Genomic DNA, 19,029 nt, shown 5'->3' with positions numbered 1-19,029 from the left:
TGAGCAGAGGTTATTCCCAAGACAGTGCCATGGTCTCTGGGCAGTGTGACTGGGATGGAGGGCTGAACTTTGTGACAGCTTGGTTGCTATTTGTTGGCTGGAAGCTTTAGTCAGGCCAGTAGACTTTCTGTAGCAAACTGAGTGTCCTTATGCCATCAGCTGGAGTGTGCAAGCCAAGAAGAGGGGCCAAACCTTAAGACAAGATGCCTCATATGTTCCAACAAACCTTCACTTGTTGCCATGTACCAGTAGTTTGAAGTCAGTTAGTCAGTCAGTCAGTCAGTCAGTCTCAGGATAGGGAAGTAGGACTTGAACACGTGAAAGAAGTGCTGTCAAAAATTCCATGAACACACTTTGATCACCATACATTCACTTCATTGTAATAACCTCTCTAGAAGTGGGTAAAAGAAAACATCTATTAATACCAGGGCCTCTGCAAGTCAAGAATGTGCCATGTTGTCTTTTTTCTACCTTGACAATTCTTCTTCCTGTCAAACTATAATGATCTGACAGTGATATACACCGGATGGGTGGTAGTAAATACAGGCCACTTAATGCAGTTAACCTCTTTAGTTATCAAGAAAGTTCCTATTCCCACAGAACAGGGCAAATTAACTTTCTTAGGAGTAGAGCCTATCTGCTCAGAAATGGACCTCTCTTTCCTTACAGTAGAATTATAATCCAAATGTTCTTCCTCTAGAATTTCTTCTTCTCTAATCCACAAGAGCTTCACCAAGGTGACCAGACTGTGTGCTTAAGTGCCATTTGCTAACATTTACTGAACTAGTGGAGATTCTTCATTGGCACTAAAACCAGGATTATCCCATCCCAACTGGAGCTATTTTTACATCAATGGCACTAAAAAGCCATGCCCCTGATCATCTGCGTTCCCTTGGTTCCTTCCATACTGACTCTGGGCATGTCTTTCATGATTTCCTTCATCTCACTGAGCATCTGAGTGTGTGACTCAAGCTGGTGTGCAGTGAGCACATGGCTGGGCTGTACTGAGATCCAGGGTGGGTGAAACCTTACTGAAGAGTTTCAGGAGAGGAGACGATGCAGTAAAGGATTGAAGTGCCTCTGCTAACATTTCCGGCCAGCTATTTCACGTGAGTGAAGCCTTCTAGGACTAGACAGACCCTGGCCCACCTGCCAGCTGACCACAAACACATGGAGAACCAGATGTCAGTCACCACATGGGATAGCCACCCAGTTAGCCCTGACTCTCCAAATCGCAGTGTCACAACATTTAAAACATGCTTGGAGAATCTTTGTCCCAGCAACAATTTAGCTGCTGTGAGCTGCCTTGCATATATTCTAATTTTCGTGGTTTCTGATATTAACATAAACACGAGACAACAGTGTAAGAATGCTGTGTAAGTGGTCTCTAAATATCCCTAGAATCTGTCAAGATCACCAAATCAAAGAGCAACAACTTAAACCCCAAATCCTACGTGTCTTGTGAAAATACTTTTCAAGCTAGGAAGGCTTTTTAAATCAGCACATTCTAAAACAGAGGTCTAGACTGAAATTGATAGCTAAAGAGCAATAGTAACATTGGAGAAATAATACAGAAAGGAATAACAGAGAAATTGAGGGAGTGGGGGAGGGAGGAAGGGAGGGAGGGATGGAAGGAGGGAGGGAGGGAGGGAGGGAAGGAAGGATAGTTTTAGTTCTCTCAGGTTGTCAATCACATTGATGTTAAGAGGCAGTTGAGAAAAAACTTCTAGTTGTGCTGATGTGGTGGTTAATTTTAATTAGATAAATACATTTTAAAGTGTGAGGAAGATGTGCTTGGTGGCTCCTCTGTAAAGATGGGTGGAGCCATCTCATGGGCTGGGAGCTCAGAGGAAATAACCTGATGCCTGAAAGCAGCTCTGCAGCCCCCACTGTCATCCTTTTCTGTGGCTATGGGCTGTACCTTTGTGAACAGAATGGAAGCCTTGCTCCCCCCAGTTGCCCCTTGCCAGGTATTTAATCACAGCAATGTGAAAAGCTGGCCTATGATTTTCCTCATAAAGCTTTGGGAACCTAAGGGAGTTTGTCATGTTCCTGGTGCCAATATCTGTGCTCCAAATCAGTCGGTCCTCTGCCCAAGGCTCATGCTGTTTCTCTGCACTTCACCTCTCTTAATTCTGCTCCTGAGGTTTGAATGAAAATCACAACTTTAGAACATAATAGGTGCTGAATAAATATTTGTGGAATACATGAAGAGATATTTAACAGGATACGTTAGTGTTTTCCCATTAAAACTTTTCCTAACATAAACATGAACTTTCTCAGTGATTTTTTTTAAAAGGCAAATAAAAATAGTGAAATAAATTACATTAGTAAAATAAATGTTTATGTCCCAGGTTTGTCCTCCTTTTTGTTTTTTGTTTTGTTTTGTTTTTTGTTTGTTTGTTTGTTTGTTGTTGTTGTTCTGTTTTGCTTTTTGCTGAGGATTTGCTGACTCTGGAAAATAGTAGCCTTTGATTTCCACTAATAATTTAAGTTCCAGAAGCTCTTCTGGCTCTGCATAGGATTCAGGCCACTTGGTCAGAGGATAAAAAATAAGTTCTGTGTAATTCTCCAAACACATCAGTCTTTTATGGCCAGATTTCTTTTTCCACAGGAAAGGTTTCTTCATTTGACAGATTATTTTTGAAGACATTGATTTTTTATTCACAGGGTTTGTGTTTGGGCATGCACTACTTGCAAATGCCACTGAGGCCAGAAGACCGCGTCGGCTTTTCCTGACGCTGGGGTTGCAGGCAGTGACGAACCACCCAGTGCAGGTGGTAGAGTCAGAACTGAGATCCTGTGCAGGAGGAGCAAGCGCTCCTGACCTCCATGCCATCTCTCCAGCCCCCATTCAAAAAACTTTTCAGTGGTCTAAACTTCAGCTCCAAGAATTACCTGGATATCCAATCTTTTCTTTCTTATTCTTCTTTTTAATTCTTTAAAAATTCATCCTTGTCTTTTTTTTTTTCATTTCAGCTTTTATTTTTTCCTTTTCTTTTTAAATATAGTTTATTAATTTATTCATATTACATCTCAATTGTTATCCTATCCCTTGTATCCTCCCATTCCTCCTCCCCCCATTTTCCCCTTACTTCCCTCCCCTATGACTGTGCCTGAGGGGGACTTCCTCCCCCTGTATATGCTCATAGGGTATCAAGTCTCTTCTTGGTAGCCTGCTATCCTTCCTCTGAGTGCCACCAGGCCTCCCCATCCAGGGGACATGGTCAAATATGACGCATCAGAGTTTGTGTGAAAGTCAGACCGCACTATCCACTCAACTGTGGAGAATGTCCTGTCCATTGGGTAGATCTGGGTAGGGTTTCGAAGTTTACTGCTCGTGTTGTCCTTGGCTGGTGCCATAGTTTGAGCAGGACCCTTGGGCCTAGATCCTTATGTATGTATGAGATATATCCTGACCACAGCCTCCCCTACCCCTCCCCTCCCAGTCCCCCCACCTCCTGCATTCCTCCAGATCCACTCCTCCATTTCCCTCCAGAAAAGAGCAGGCCTCCCAAGGACATCAAGAAAACATGACATATCAAATTGCAGTAAGGCTAGTCACATCCCCCTCATATTAAGGGCAACCCAGTAGGAGGAAAAGGGTCCCTAACCTTTTCAATGTCAAAAGCTACACCTCATTTTAAAGTTTTAAAACAAAAAGCTACTTCCTAGTCAGGCTGTGTGTATACAGTAACTTGTCTCAATGTCTGTTACTAGCTGTGTCCCTGCTTGCTAAATTTATCACATAACACTTGATGCATGTTTAGAGTAAATGCCATAATGGTGTTAGTCCAAATACAACCCTCACCATGCTGTTCAGCTCCCCAGCCTCAACCTCAGACAGCCCTCACTGGAGGCCATGTGGGAGTATCCAACCAGAGTCCCCAGCCTTCTCTCCTTCAAGGCAAAGGACACAGTGTGGGAGCTCTTCTGTTCACTAAGTGTGCGGCTTCCGGACACTACACAGTTCGATTTATACAAAATAGCATGGTGACCAAGTCAAAGCAAACAGGCTTTCATGAAGTTCATCTCATAAACATCTGATACTGACTAAAGAGAGGTTTACAGTTGGGAGGGATCTAATCCTAACCGATTCTCAGACATTCCAAGGTTAATAGTAGAGATTGTTTGGAATGAAGTTGCACATGGCTTGAAGTGCCTCTGTGAGAAATGATGCTCTGTCCCTTTTAGGACTAAAATAATTAAGGGCTTTTTCAGTCTTCAACTTACTCTCCCGACTCCCGGGTTTGCTTTTGAGAATATTTAACTTCAGCACTATTACAATTGCTAATGATATCTGTAACTAAAATTGTTTATTTTATTCTAAAATCAAAACAAACAAGACCCCAAAATAGCTCCACTACAATCTCATGCGGGCATATTATAATAGCATACAAATTTAAAGCCCAGTTTGTCTTAAACTATTTTTTTTTACTCAGATTGCAGACACACAAAAACCCACCAAGTATTATGATAACTTTAGCTTTTGTTGCAATGCATGATACAAATTGGGGCATGAAGTAGTATAAATATGTTAATTGTCCAATAAGTAGATACAGTGTGTTGTAAGTAGATCTGACCAAATTGGTCTTATTAAATATACAGTTTTACACCAGAAATAAGGCATATTTCTATCTTAGTCTGTAAAAAAAAAACAAAACCAGCAAATAATCTGTCACTATCTTTTGGAAACGAAGGCATACACACACACACACACACACACACACACACACACACACACATGCCCACACACACACACCCACATCCACACACATGCTTTTTATGTCAAAAAGAAAATAAGGCTACAGTAAGATGATCCTGTTTTGTGCATGTGTTTTTGTTGCATATAAATTTTCAAGGCATATCAGAATGTGCTTTTAAGAATAACTGGACATGTTCTGTCTTAAGGTCAGTGCAGCTTCTGTTACTGGATTTTCTCTCTTTGTATTTTGGTCTTTCTTCTTCCTCCATTAAACCTACTAGGGAAAAAAGGATGCTTTTTTATTTAATATGGGCGCATTAAAACTTTTGGGGTTTGAAATTCTTTGTTCAATATGCATGAACACTTCCAAAGCTTGAATAAGATAATGTGGCCTTAAAAAGTGATCCTTCTATTTCTCCGTTTACTGGACTATACTCTGTAGACGGGTAATGTGTAATGCAAGGTAATGGATCACATCAACAAACCATGCCAATAAATCCTTGCACTGACCTTATTATACATAATGTTTTTCCAAGGAAAATGTTTTAAGTGAGGAAAAATCCATTATTTTTTGTTCCATTTTCTCTATCACAAAAGAATATTTTTGTCTGCTGTGCATTTTTTAATTCTGTTAGCTTTCAGGAACTATTCACTTATCTGTAATTAAAAAGAATATATACATATGTATATCATTATGAAACAAGGAAGAATGTTTTGGTGATTACAAAAAGCAATAGAAGAACAAATTATAGACACACACACACACACACACACACACACACACACACACACACCACTCTAAAATGCAAATTCAAATGAAACAAATCCTAATCAATTTAGTCAGTAAGAAAGCGTTGGACATAATTTTATTGTAAAGATAGATAGTGCGTCCTGATCGGCTTACCCACCGTGGGACCTCTTGTCCCAGTCAGCTGTCCACACTGACACTCATCTTAGCTGATACTGATATTGGAATCACTCGGTGAGTAATATTGTCACAATGTCAGGTTCACAGTGTCATCTCACCGCTTTGACGATGTCCCTCTGTTCTCCCTCAAGGCCCTATTCCAGGCAAAGAGATAATTACTCCTTCAGTCTTTCTGCATTTAATTCCTGACTACATTTCAGGAAGCATAAAGGAGAACTGTTCGGTGAATCTAGCCACTCAATAAAGACACAAACAATATTGCGACAAGCTTGTCTTTGACATCAACCTTTAGGTATGGTTTAAAGCTGCACATGTCCCTGTGTGAGATGAAGCTGTTGTCTTGCCTGGCTTAGTGAGCTTTCCCAGGAGAAAGAAAACATTTCCTTTTCCTAAAGAACTTTGTCTCATGGAGAAGAGTCCTCTTTCTTGGCTTTTCCTCTTACTTGAATCTGGCATCTAAATACTATTTTGAAATTCATTGCACGGTGTTTCCTAAATCAAAGAACACAACCTCCAAGTGGGTTCTGATATCAACTTCTTAAGTCTAGATGAGCAATTCAAATTAAGATGAAAACCATGTCAACTTAAGAATGGTTCAGCTAGCAGTGTAAAGACTATCAGCTTTTATTATATAATAATTGTAAAAACTTAAAAATTCTATGGGACTCTTTTTTTTAAAATTTATTGTGGGTACATAGAAGGAAGTGTACAGCATTTTCATTTCTGGAGCAACTTCCAAATATATCTCATTCCTCTATGGTCACTGTGCCTTTTCCATTTTAAAATATGAACTGTTTCTTAGAATTACTAAGCACCCCATGCAGTGTTGGGGGCCATTGGTGAGCCCCTTTCATTGTGGGTGCGTCTTTTGCATAGTTAGAGATGGCTCCAAATTATCTATTAAGCAGTAAGCTAGCATCAGTTTTCACATGAAACTCATAACTGTACATTCTGATATCCGGTAGAGGAGTGATTACTGCTGTAGGACATGACTTCACTGATAAATGTGTTGCGTCCAAACTAAAATCTTTTAGGACAACCTTAAAGAAAAAGAAAAAAAGAGTCTCCTATCCTTCCACGGTAACTGTATAGTGTTTCTACCTTCTAAGCATCATGTTTCGGTGCCCTAGTATTCTTTCAATTGTTTTCTTGGTGGGGGAAGAAGAAGACGTTGGTGACTTCATTGTCATCTAGCGCACATTATTTTAGCTCTGATTAGCTACAGCGACATTTTCCCAATTTCTCAAAACAGATACTGCTGAGAATTACTTGCGATTTGTCATCTATCAGGCCCCAGTCTGGAGGAAGTCAATGAAATGAAAGGCAGGTTCTCCTAGAGGAATTAAAACCACTTTGACGTAACATTCGATTGAATTTTTAGTACAACAAGCCTATCATTTGTCAAAATAGTTCTCGTTTTCTGGCTTTAATGCATCTTGACTTTAAACATAATGTAAAATCCATGTGTATAGCATGTTAGAGGCCGAAGGAAGGTGTTTTCCTGTTATTTTACTTCAGCACTCTGGCAAACAATCCTCTCTCTTCACAGATGGTCAACACATATTTAATATTTTTTTCTCAAAACTTTCATCTCAGTGGGGCTATTTGTCAGTCAGGATGACAGGAGTTTTCTTTTATAACAGAAAGCTATGTTGAAATGCAGTCAAAAGTCTCTAATAGAAAATAATTTGCTTAGTGCATGATAGATCCATAAGGTTCCTGAGAAAGGGTTTGTTTAAATCAGGGGACATCAGTGTTCACCACAACTTCATATGGCGTGGTTTCCCCAGAGAATATTTGGAGTAGGCATAGCGTGTACTGAAAGAAGTGAAGAAGAGGGCATCAGGAATTGACTTTGTCCAAATTTATTTATAGCACCAATTATTTAGGAAAACAAGACATGATATTCTTCTGCTTGAACGCTGGGTTTTCAAGTCGAGGCTATTTCCTTGGTGACATCACAGGCCATCAGTAGCAACCAGAGATGCTTGAGTGTGATACCTCTTACTAAAATGTTTGGAGGTGAATATCCCAATAATACAAAAAAATCAAATATGAATATGATAGGAATTTGAGTACTAAAGACTCATGCCCAAAGGCAGATGCCCTGGACTTGACCTGCTGGACCAGCCAGAGGCACATACAGGTATTGCTTGACCATTTGTATTAATTCATTGAAACACTAGAGCTGTTGTCCTAAGGAGAGAACAACTTGGTGGGGAATTTGAGCAGTGGTACCCTGTGATCATGAGGGTTGAATTAAAGATTGTTGATATCCTAGGTGCAGGTTAGAGGGTTAGAGATAAATACCCCTAAGATGTAGTTAGTCACCTTTTAGTGTGGGTACTCTATCACTTTACTCTTTTTGCAATTTGTTACACCATTGCCTATGGGCTCATTCTCCACCCTGTGTCTGTGGATTTATACACAAAACGCTGATGGAGAAGTCAGTTTTGTTGTCCTCTTTGACGTGACTTTATTTTCTTCCCTTTAGTAGTCGAGCTTCTGCTTTGGTCTTTGATTTTAAACATGTGTTCTTAAAAAACTTTCTTATTTTGGAACCAGATGTGGTGGCGCATGCCTGTAATCCCAGCACTTGGGAGGCAGAGGCAGGTGGATTGTTGTGAGTCCTAGGCCAGCCTGGTCTACAAAGTGAGTCCAGGACAGCCAAGGCTACACAGAGAAACCCTGTTTTGAAAAACAAAAGAAACAAACCAAACCAACCAACCCACCAATCAAAAACTTCTCATTTTATTTCATAGTGTTTGAATCCTTAAATTAAAGCCTTCTAGGTTTCTTATTTTCTAAAATAATAGGACCCATGAACTTCATCATCCTGGTGTTCTGTGTCCCTTTTCCAGGCTCTATGCCTGGGACCTTTCTCCTACCTTGTCTTTTCCTTCTTTGTGGCTTTTGTGCATGGGCAAGTGTCTCCCAAAGGCCCATATAATAAACACATTGTCACACGCATGGAGGTCTTCTATGAAGTTGGGGAACTATTAGGAAATGACGTTCAGAAGGAGGAAGGGGGACATTATGTCATCAGAAGCCTGAGGACATACTGAGACCTCCACCTTCCGCTTTTCCTTCCTGTTCACCAAGAAATGAGCAGTGTTGCTCACTCTGTATTTACTAACCTGTTCTTTCTTATCACAGGCCCTGAACAATGAGGCTAGCGACTGGGTTGAAAATATTGGAATGTATGATCCAATACAAATCTTTCCCCTTTAAATTGATTATTTCAGTCTTTGCCTATAGCCACAGAAAACTGACAGAACAGTCACCACAGAATTTAATAATTCTACTGTTATGGAACCTATCATGACACTTGTCAGGGCATATATTGCATTTATTCTGTGTTGCTGGTGATGATATAGATCCTAAAATTCAACAGGCATTTAGCATTTAACTTTAAACAATATTTTTATTTATTCCTTGAGAATAAATTTTGATGAATTCATTCCCCTCTCCAATTCCTTCTAGATCCCCCCTACCTCACTATCCAACGCACTTCATGTTTTCTTTTTCTTTTTCCTGTTTAATTGAATTAGTTTCTTTTTTGCATATACACTTATATTACTACACATAAATATAATAAACTACCTACAGCAAGAAGAACCACGAAACAATCAGGAATTATATAAATGTTATCTTTTTCCTTTAAACAATAACAACATCATCCAAGGAGTCCAGGTTGTGTTGTCTGACTGCTCCTGGTCATCGGACTGCCCTGCAGTGAGGTTGGTACACCAAGTGCCACTCCATTGAATAAAACTGACTTAGTACCTAAATGGAAAACTTTTTTCCAAGTAAATTTGTTACTTCAGAAAAATATTCCCACATCATATATGATGATGAGGATAAATCTGTCAGAATATCAGAAAGCATTATACTCCTTGTTAAGTGCATGAACACTATTCTGCAGACTATCTGAGAAGTCTACTTGACGCCTGTATTCTTCATGGGTCTACAGAGTGATGAATCTCCAGCTGGATTCACTTAGGATTTCATCCTCTGGCGTGGATCATCAGTAGCATAGTTTCCATATCACCATTGGCTCTGCCAGCATCTAGAAAAGTCAAACTTCTTTTCTAGGCTATTAGTCATTCCTTGCTGTGTCTAATTCTACCATTAGATGGTGAATAAGAGAGTGGTTTTTAGATCCTAAGAGCAGAGAAGGAAGCAGCAGAAGTAGCTAGGATTACATTTTCATACCATGGAGCATCAGTAAGATTATGTTCCCTCATGATTGCACATGTACTCATTCAGCATATACTTAGGAGCGTACTGTGCTGACTAGCAAAAGAGCCGACTACAACATACCTAAATTCACTTCCTTATAAAGAGCTATGCTTCTGTCTCTTTGTGTCAAAATGTGTATCCCAGTCTACCTAGGACTACATTATAGAAGTTTTTTTTGTAGTTTTGGCCTTCAAACTATATATTTGGTTTTTTTTTCAGCCATTGTGAGTGCCATGCTTGGGTTAACATTGACAATAGTCTTTTAATCTGAAAGTGTGAGGAAAAATCTAATGGAGATAAAAGTTTCTAAGAGTTGCTTAGAGTGGACAGAGTCATAAAACAATGTCCTCTGAGAAACGTTGCCATGTACATAAGAATGAACAGCTTAGATGTTTTGTGGTGTTGGCACATAACTGTAATCTCAACAGTTGGGAGGCTCAAGTAGAAGAAGCTTGACCTTACTACAGTATAAACAGACCCAGTCTCAACAAATCAATACAACCAAGTTTAAAAAATAAAAAGACAATTGCTTCACATGAGACTCAGAACTCTATTGGGAAAGTTTTGGAAGGTATACAATATATCCAGTTTTCTCTCAAGTCTACTACCTCTTCCCACCATTTCTAGATAGCATCATTGTCTCTTCTGTGGGTTCTGCATTTCAATTTCTCCTCTGTGTCCTTCTCTGTGTAGTGGCAACCCCATCTGTTAAATGTTCTTCAGCAGGTGGTATGCATGAATACTGTGATCTGAGACCCTTCCCTTTGGGGCATCATCGGATCACCTCTCTCATACTAGTGTTCTCTGGCTTAGAAACTTCTAGATGTTCTAGCAAGATCCTTCACAATTTCTGTCACAATTTGGCAAAACCTATTTTGAAAGACCATCCTGCCTTCACCACTCTGACTCCGTTTGCTTCTCTTCCTAGCAGCATGGTCCAAAGGGTACTACTTAAGAGCAGAATGTTAGAAGCTATTTGGAACTCTATGGAGTGTTTATAGAGTACGTCATTGCATTCTTCTTGGTGGTTGACCAGTTGTCCTATTCTAGAGTCCCATGTGACAGTGTGGGAACTGGCTTAGAAAAATAATAAGCTCAAAACACATTTAAATGCCCACACAAGTACAGTGCCTCCGTCATCCATTTAACAGTTATACTTCTGACTCATTCAAATTATAGTAATTAATTGTAATCATATGGAAATAAATCAACATTTCCCACGGTGCATGAATTTAAAGGCATTCATTCATTATAAAAGCTTTCAAATGTCAGTTGATGCATAATAGATAGGAATATGCCTTTTTCCTCATAGAATTTTCCTATTACAATATGGCTTTTTCTCCTGTGACTGTTTAGTCCATCAGTTTTCTTTCCTCAGATTTTTTTGTATTACAGTTGTTATCTCATCATAAGGTGTGCCCGATCACCTCTAGAGATTTAACTTTGGGAACCAGATACAGGAAAACTTCAGAAATAGCAACATAATTTATGAGCCTCAAAGGAGCAGAAGGAAAAGTAGACTGCAGGAAGTAAAGTGAAGAACTGGTAACCAAAGAAAAGTAGAAAGAAACGGCTCCATAATAAAGTAATTGGATTCCTCAGACGTCTTGCCAGGCCACGGAAGCTCCATGGTCTGTTCCTGGGCTGGCTGTGAAGTTGGGTTGAGCCAGTAATTCCTTCCACGTTCACAGTCTATACCTGGCAATAATGCAGTGATCAGTATCGATTTTGAAAAAATTAGGTATGACAGGCTCAACTATTTCTTAGTTTGATCGATTCTTAGGTATGGATTCAGCTTTTAAAAAAATCTATTCTTCATAAAATTATGATCAGACTAATTACCCCCGACAGAACCTTGGCAGTGTAGTAATAGATTTCTCTCAGTAAATAACACAAAGGGAAACTTCAGTGTTCAATACTCACCAGAGATTTTGGATATCTATTTTAAAAAGAAACTATTCTTAGCCAAAGTTTGGAAACTACATTTTTATATTTTAAGCTCTTCTTATGAGAAGTTTGGGCTCACTCTATCTTCTATTATCTATCTATCTATCCTTCTTCTTCTTCTTCTTCTTCTTCTTCTTCTTCTTCTTCTTCTTCTTCATCATCATCATCTATTTATACCTACCTACCTAGCTATCAATCATCTATCTATTCACCTGCCCATCCACCTACCTACCCATGTGCCTGCTTCCCTGTTACCTTCATATACCCTTTTCTAAATATTGCAGATCATAATTTTGTCACACTACTTTGGTTCTTTCTAGTTTAAGAAAGAAGTCATTAAAAGAAATCTTTACAGTTAATTGAATTCTCATCACTATTTATTTTTCTTCATTCACTAGAATTCAGGGCGTAACTTTCCATGCAAGTTTCTATGTTTTATTCCATATGCTGCTATTCTGTTTTGTAAAGTTATTACTCATAGTTATTGTGTTCACCAAATGCTTTTATTAGCCAGTATGAATTATATAAGGAAAGGATTTCTTATACCATTTCCATATGTGTGACAGCATACTTTGATACTACTCTCTTCTTCTCTTAGCTTTTGAATTTTCTTTACCTATGTTTTTTCTACAATATGTTCTTTACTTATTCCTCTAAAATATATACATGAAAAAATGTGATACTTATTTTGTTCACAAATATAATTCTGTTATATTTGCACATGTGGCACAATACTAATGTGGAAGAATGAAAAGCAGGTTTTAATTTCACCCACTTTTCACTTTGTTGACAATTCAATTCTCTTACAATATTGTAATAAACATTCACATGCATGGTATAAGAATATTTCTAACAGATTACAGAAAATGCATTTTTAAAATCCTCACAAATCTTAATTTGATCTTTAATTTATATTTTTCTAGATATGTATAAAGGAGTTATTATTTTTGTACTTGGAAGTACATGACTTTAATTTGCCAGTCTAAGAATATGAAATAATACAGTAGCTTGTTTTAATTTATACTATGACCAGCATATTTCCTGTCCCCCCTTTGTCTTCTTTAGGTCATTCTGTTGGTGAGTAAACAAGTTTCTTTTTTTTTTTTTCTGGTGGGGAAATTTTTTCTTTTTTCTTTTTCTCCTTTATTAATTTATTCTTGTTACATCTCAATGGTTATCCCATCCCTTGTATCCTCCCATTCTTCCCTCCCTCCCATTTTCCTCTTATTCCCCTCCCCTATGACTGTTCCTGTGGGGGACTTCCTCCCCCTGTATATGCTCATAGGATATCAAGTCTCTTCTTGGTAACCTACTGTCCTTCCTCTGAGTGCCACCAGGTCTCCCCCTCCAGGGGACATGGATTCTTTTCATGCATGGTGGTGTTGTCCATGGTGCAGGAATCTCTTAGACAGACAATTTTTAATGTGAAAAATCAACTCGAATGTTCTACTCAATTTCAAACAGGGCCATTTGCATTCTTATTACTGAGCCACAGTACTGTTCTATGTCCAAGTTCATGCTTAACACAAGTACTAAGAATATTTTTCTAATCTAATGCAGCTTATTTTTGTTGTTGTTACTGTTTTTAATGTTGTGTCTTTTAGGAACAGAAGTTAGTAACTTTTATTAAGCCTTGTTAATCATATTTTCTTATGATTCGTGCTTTTCATACTTACTGTATTAAATTTTTATTTGTAGGCCATGACAATTATTTCATATGTTTCTTCCTAAAAGTATTTTACTAGTAGTGTTTACATTTATGCAAATCAATGAACAATTTTGAGTTAGTCTTTCAAGCATAATGTTTAAAAGTTGAGTGTTTTTCTGTACATATATTGTACTTTATTGAACATATTTTCTTCACTAACTTCTTTTGGCATTTATGGCAGAAACACATTGACTATACACATATGTGTGTCAACTTCTCGACTGTGCTCCTCTGTTTTGGTCTAGGCTCACCCTTGTTCCAACTGATGTTCCTATTTATCTGAACTTTTATTGAAAGACACATAAAAGGTAATACAAGTCTTCCAAATCTATTTTGCTTACTTCAAAATTAACAAAATTCTTAGAATATGCTTGTTAATTGATAGAAAAGCTTGCTGGAATTATGGTCTGGGCTGATTTGAATGTATAGACCTACTTGAAAGAGACAGACCTACTTTCTTAAAAGCATTGGCTATTTCAGCCTTTAGTTGTAGTGACTTCACTTAGTTAGGTACCCTTTACTTTTTTCAAAAGTGCTAAAGGTTTTAACCATACAATTATACAAATAATTTAGTAACTATTTCTCTGAAAATTCTCTATAATCTTCTTTATTGCTCTGTATGGAGTTATTTACTGAAATTCATTTCCCAGCTCATTGCTGTGCATCAAAAAACAATTAATTTCTGCATGTTCACTTGTATCCTACAACTGCTACGACTGTGTTAAACTCGGCTTTTAGCTCGAATTTCCTTTCGATTAGATTCTTTAAGGTTTTCTACATAAACAATAATGATGTATGCATATATAGATAGGAATATTTTCTGATTGCTATCAATATTTCTTTAATATATCTTACTTGCCTTTCACAAATGGCTCATTATAGTTGTCAGAGCTGAGAGTTGTCCAGCTTTCTGCTTTAGAATTCAATACTTATTATTAAGCATGGCGTCAACTTTAAGTTTGCATACATGTTCTTTATTGGTAAGAAATGCCCTTCTAATTTTACTATTTGGTCTTCCACAGATTTGTAATGGAACCATGAGTGAATGTTAAATTTTGTTATTTTTTTTTTAACTTTAACTGATAATGATCTGGTGTATTTTCTTTTTTACTTAATTTTTTCAGACAATATTTTTGATCCCATATCTCCCTCTGCCAACTCTTCCTCTACCCTCTTCATCCCCATCCCCATCTAACGTCATGATTTTCTCTCTCTCTCAAATACAAAACAAAACAGAAATACCTACCAAGACAAAGCCCATGAAAACTAGCAAAAAGCACATATAAAACATATGGCATCAATTTGTGTTGGCCAACTCCTCCTGGGCCTCCACTGAGTGTGGTAGATACAACCAGTGACAAGCCACTGGAGAAAATAGAATTTCTTTTTCCCAGCAGCGATCAATCGCCAATAGCTTCTTGGTTAGGGCAGGGGCTTTGTGTTCTCTTTCCCTTCTTAGGGCTAAGATTGTCTTTGGTCAGTTTACATGAAAATTATATTGATTTTTCCTTTTAAAATGAAAATTAAGCCTATGCAAGCCAATCCTCCGTTGAGCACGGTGTAATAGTCTGTTACTTATTGGCCATGTATTCTGCCTACTTTTTTTCTGAAGTTGATTTGTTAAGAATTTAGGGGTCTATATCAGTTTTCTATAGGGATAGTCACAACGTCTCACCAACTTAGCTGGTCAGTAGCTACCTCATAGTTTTTTGTGGGGCCTACATTTATTATGGCATGGCTGAGTTCTCTTGATATCAAGGGCTGAAAGTCAGGTTTCAGCTGGGCGCATTTTTGACTAGAGACACAAGAGAAAATCAGTCTCAGAATTCATTCAGGTTGTTGGCAGAATTTGCTCTCTTGTGTTTGGAGTTGCTGAGTCCCTCATTTCCTTGCTGGCTGTCAGTGTGGGGCTGCTCTTTGCAATTAGAGGCCAGCTTTATTCCTTTTCACACTGTCCCCACAGTCACCAGGCTAGCTGTGCCATATCAGAGCCTGCTTTGGAAAATCTGACTGCTTCTTTCCTCCGGAGGGGAAACTCTATACTTTTACATGTGCATGTGATGTGATCAGATTCACCTAACTATGCTTTTTCTTTGAAGATAGCTTTACCTGGACGATATTGTAGGCACTGGGGCGAAACCTGTCATATTCAAGATCCCAGGCAGTAGGCCATGCAGAACATGTCCCAGAGGGGGCAAGATTCTTGAGTGTAGCTTGTAGTTCAGCCCTGCCACAGGATGCCATCTGGCCCTTAAAGATTCAAGTTCCTGCCAAAGCACAACTCGTTCTCTCTCGCACCCAAGGATTCCAACATAGTGCTGGCTCAAATCCAGAAGCTCATCTAAAACTCATTAACTCAAAAGTCCAAACCCCAAAGCAGAGACCTACCAGAAAATGGCAAGCTGCTGCCCTTGCTGCGGGAAGCAAGATGAAAGGTCCAAACCTACCAGGCCGACCAGTTGAAGACAGCAACTGACATGGTGGCCACAAGTTTGACCACAATCCTCACAGCTCATTGTATGTTCATTTGTAGTCAGAGCCAAGTACGATCCCCATCCAAGTGGGAGCAACCAATCCGGTATAGGCATAGTTTGATCTGTATGCAAAATGACACATAGGCACTGAAACTTTCTTTCTTTCTTGTTTTGGTCTTTTGAGAGCAAGTTCATGTATGTTTCTGACTTGCTATGTAGCCTTGAGGAACATCTTCTGCATCGACCTTCCAATTGCTAGACTTACACGTGTGCAGTTTTGCCCCTGGTTCATGCAGTACTGGGGAATCCCAGGGTCTCAAGAAGGCTAGGTATTGCACTCTGAAGACTGAGCCATTAATTTAAAATATTCTGTTTATATAAGACTGTCTATTTTTAACTTCATTCAAAACTAAAATTCTATGTTTTGCTTGAATTCCACTCTAAACTATTGATGTGTTACATTTTTTTTTTTTATTGGTTCAAATGGTTTCTAACTTTTGTGTGTGATTTCTTCCTTGGTCCATGGGTTATTTAATAAGAAGTCTAGATATGTGGGGGATTTTTCAGATATGTTATTTTGATCATTTGCAGTTTAGCTTTTTTTTTTAAAACCAGGAAGTGTACAAATTTTGAACTTTCAAAAATGTATGAAAAATTTATTTTATAATATATCCTCTGATGATGAATATTTTCTGAGCACATGAAAAGATTACATATCTTAAGCTGTTGGATGTACCTACTTTACATAACTGGAAACAAGGTTCATATGGCAAACGATGTCATTTCATTTTTCAATGTCTTTCTCTGGCCCATGAGTTACTCAGAAGGTTTAGGTAGACCTTTAATTATCGATCCTTTTGTAGAAGTACTTTACTTCCCTGGACAGTGGCAATTATTGACCAAGATAAGACAGCTCTTTGCTGGGATATGAATGGTTGGGTCAAAGTGGCCTAACTACTTAGCACACAAGAGAGGCAGAAATGTTTTTGTTTCTCATTTCAACCCCAGTTTACAAAATGTAACACAGCAGATGGGGGCAGTTGTCTTGGGTGAATGTGCACATGTTAGAGTGGATCTTTTTCTATATTCTCTACTCACCTTTCCTTTCTCTTCTAGACAGCCCTCCTGAGACCGAGTTTGTTCATCTGTCAACACAGGATTGGTGAGTTTCTCCTTGGCAAACCTAGTCTCTGCATCCAATATTTTCACCTTTTAACTGTTGGTCTTAGAAACAAGAGATCCCATCCCATGTCTCAAGTCCTTTTCAGATAATATACCTCCCCAGGAGTTCTTTCAATAAGCTAGGAGGCCCCTTTTAGAAAGGTAGCGGTCATTACACTGCAGATATCTTCTGCCCTTTTTTTTTTTTTACTCCAGAGTTAAGACTTAGGGTCCCTTGCTTTTCTATAGGATGCCACTTCTAATATTACAGACTCACTGTTGAGATGCGTTGTAAAGAACAGGACTGAATTTTATCTTGGACCCTGAAAGTGAAATGCCTTATGTGCTTCTATAATGTGGTTTATGCACAGTGAAAACTCCAAGGCCACGATCCATGGCCCTGGAGCAGTACTCTCAACTGGTACTACTTTACAGCTTGATCTGCCCTGTAAAATGTAAGCACTTAGCTATTCCCCATGCACAGGGTTTCATGTCCTGTCCCTGATATCGCAAATATTAGGGAGCCCCTTACCCAGTTACTGTAGAACACCCAACAGTCCTGGCCAACACTTCTCACAGTGGCACTTCTCAGGACATATATTCCTCCCCAAATAAACATATTTCATCCCATTTAGGGTCCTATCTGAAGGCCATTTCTTCACACAGCTCTTTCATTAAACTCTGAAATGCATTGGCTTGTCCTTTACATGCCATCTCTGGGACTGATCACCAAGGCATTAATTAATGACAAAAGCAAAGGGCTACCCCAGTGAGGAAGACAAATTTTAGAAGGGACATTGTGCAGTGAATTGAGGATGACAGCAAAGAAATAAGACAATACTTGCTGGAACAAGACCAAGCAGAAACCTAGGGCAATCCTAAACCAGATCCCTCCTCACTGAAGGAAGAACTCTCCTTAATACCTGCTGCTGGGGAGTGAGTAATGACTCAAGGTTCTTTCACAGGGTGAGCAACTCCAGAAGACCATCTGAACCAACTTCCACCACGATCTCTGTCTCCTGGAGCAACAATTCAGAGATTTCCCAGCCTGCATCTGCCTCTCTTCTGCCAGTGCAAGCCTACATTAGTCTTAAGCCTACTTTTGATCTACATTTGTTTCTCTAGAAGACCCCAGGTGTTACAAATACCATTTACCGTAAACTCATGAATGCGACATCAAGCCCTATCCGACATGCTCACCACTTTTTTGATATTATCCTTCGAAATCTCCCCTCATATTTTCCTTCTAACACCCAAGAGATCACCAGCGCCCAACTTAGAGATTTCATTCTTGATCTCTTTCTCCAGGGTGATCTCATGGATTTCACTTGGGATGAAGTAAATCAGTTTCTGGAACTTCCGTAAAATATGCCATTATGTCTCTCCTTACAATAAAAGTGGATGTTGGCACTGGTTATCTGTGTGATCATTTTTCTACTAGTGTTAACAATCTAATTTCTTTGCTATGTTCCCAGGTTACTTCTGTGCTCCTTGGGCCAACTCTAGACTTTACAACTTCCTCAAACCTCTCTGACTTCTTGTTACTCAAGGAAGCTTATAAATTCCTAAAAGTCTAAAGCTTTTCTTAAGCAAGTGGCTACTGGTGTCTTCCGTCTCTTTTTCCCAAGTGGCATGGATTGGAACAGGCAACCACGCCCTTTAAGTAGATGTGACATAACACAAACTCATTCTCTTGCTGAAAGGAGATTCAGATAAAATGGCCCTTATTATCCCATAAAAATAACCAAATAACTTTTTTTAAAATTTTTTTAATGCCATGTGGTTTTTATTACTATAGCTCTGTAGTACAGCTTGATATCAGGAATGGTAGTACTTTTATTGTACATGATAGTTTTAGCTATTA

General features: G+C 38.7%; 1 long non-coding RNA gene across 1 annotated transcript in view; it reads left to right on the top strand.

The window, feature by feature from the left end:
• LOC311599466 overlaps positions 1 to 18,580 on the top strand; it is a 36,638-nt gene extending 18,058 nt beyond the window's left edge. The window contains exons 2-3 of the long non-coding RNA XR_014779904.1: positions 17,121 to 17,166; positions 18,131 to 18,580. This is a non-coding gene — a long non-coding RNA (uncharacterized lncRNA). The remainder of the gene's footprint in view (positions 1 to 17,120; positions 17,167 to 18,130) is intronic.
• The last annotated feature ends 449 nt before the right edge of the window (positions 18,581 to 19,029 follow it).

Source organism: Acomys minous (genome assembly GCF_964271855.1).
Source record: "Acomys minous genome assembly, chromosome: 6".
Taxonomy (NCBI): domain Eukaryota; kingdom Metazoa; phylum Chordata; class Mammalia; order Rodentia; family Muridae; genus Acomys; species Acomys minous.
This window is presented reverse-complemented; position numbering and strand designations above follow the sequence as displayed.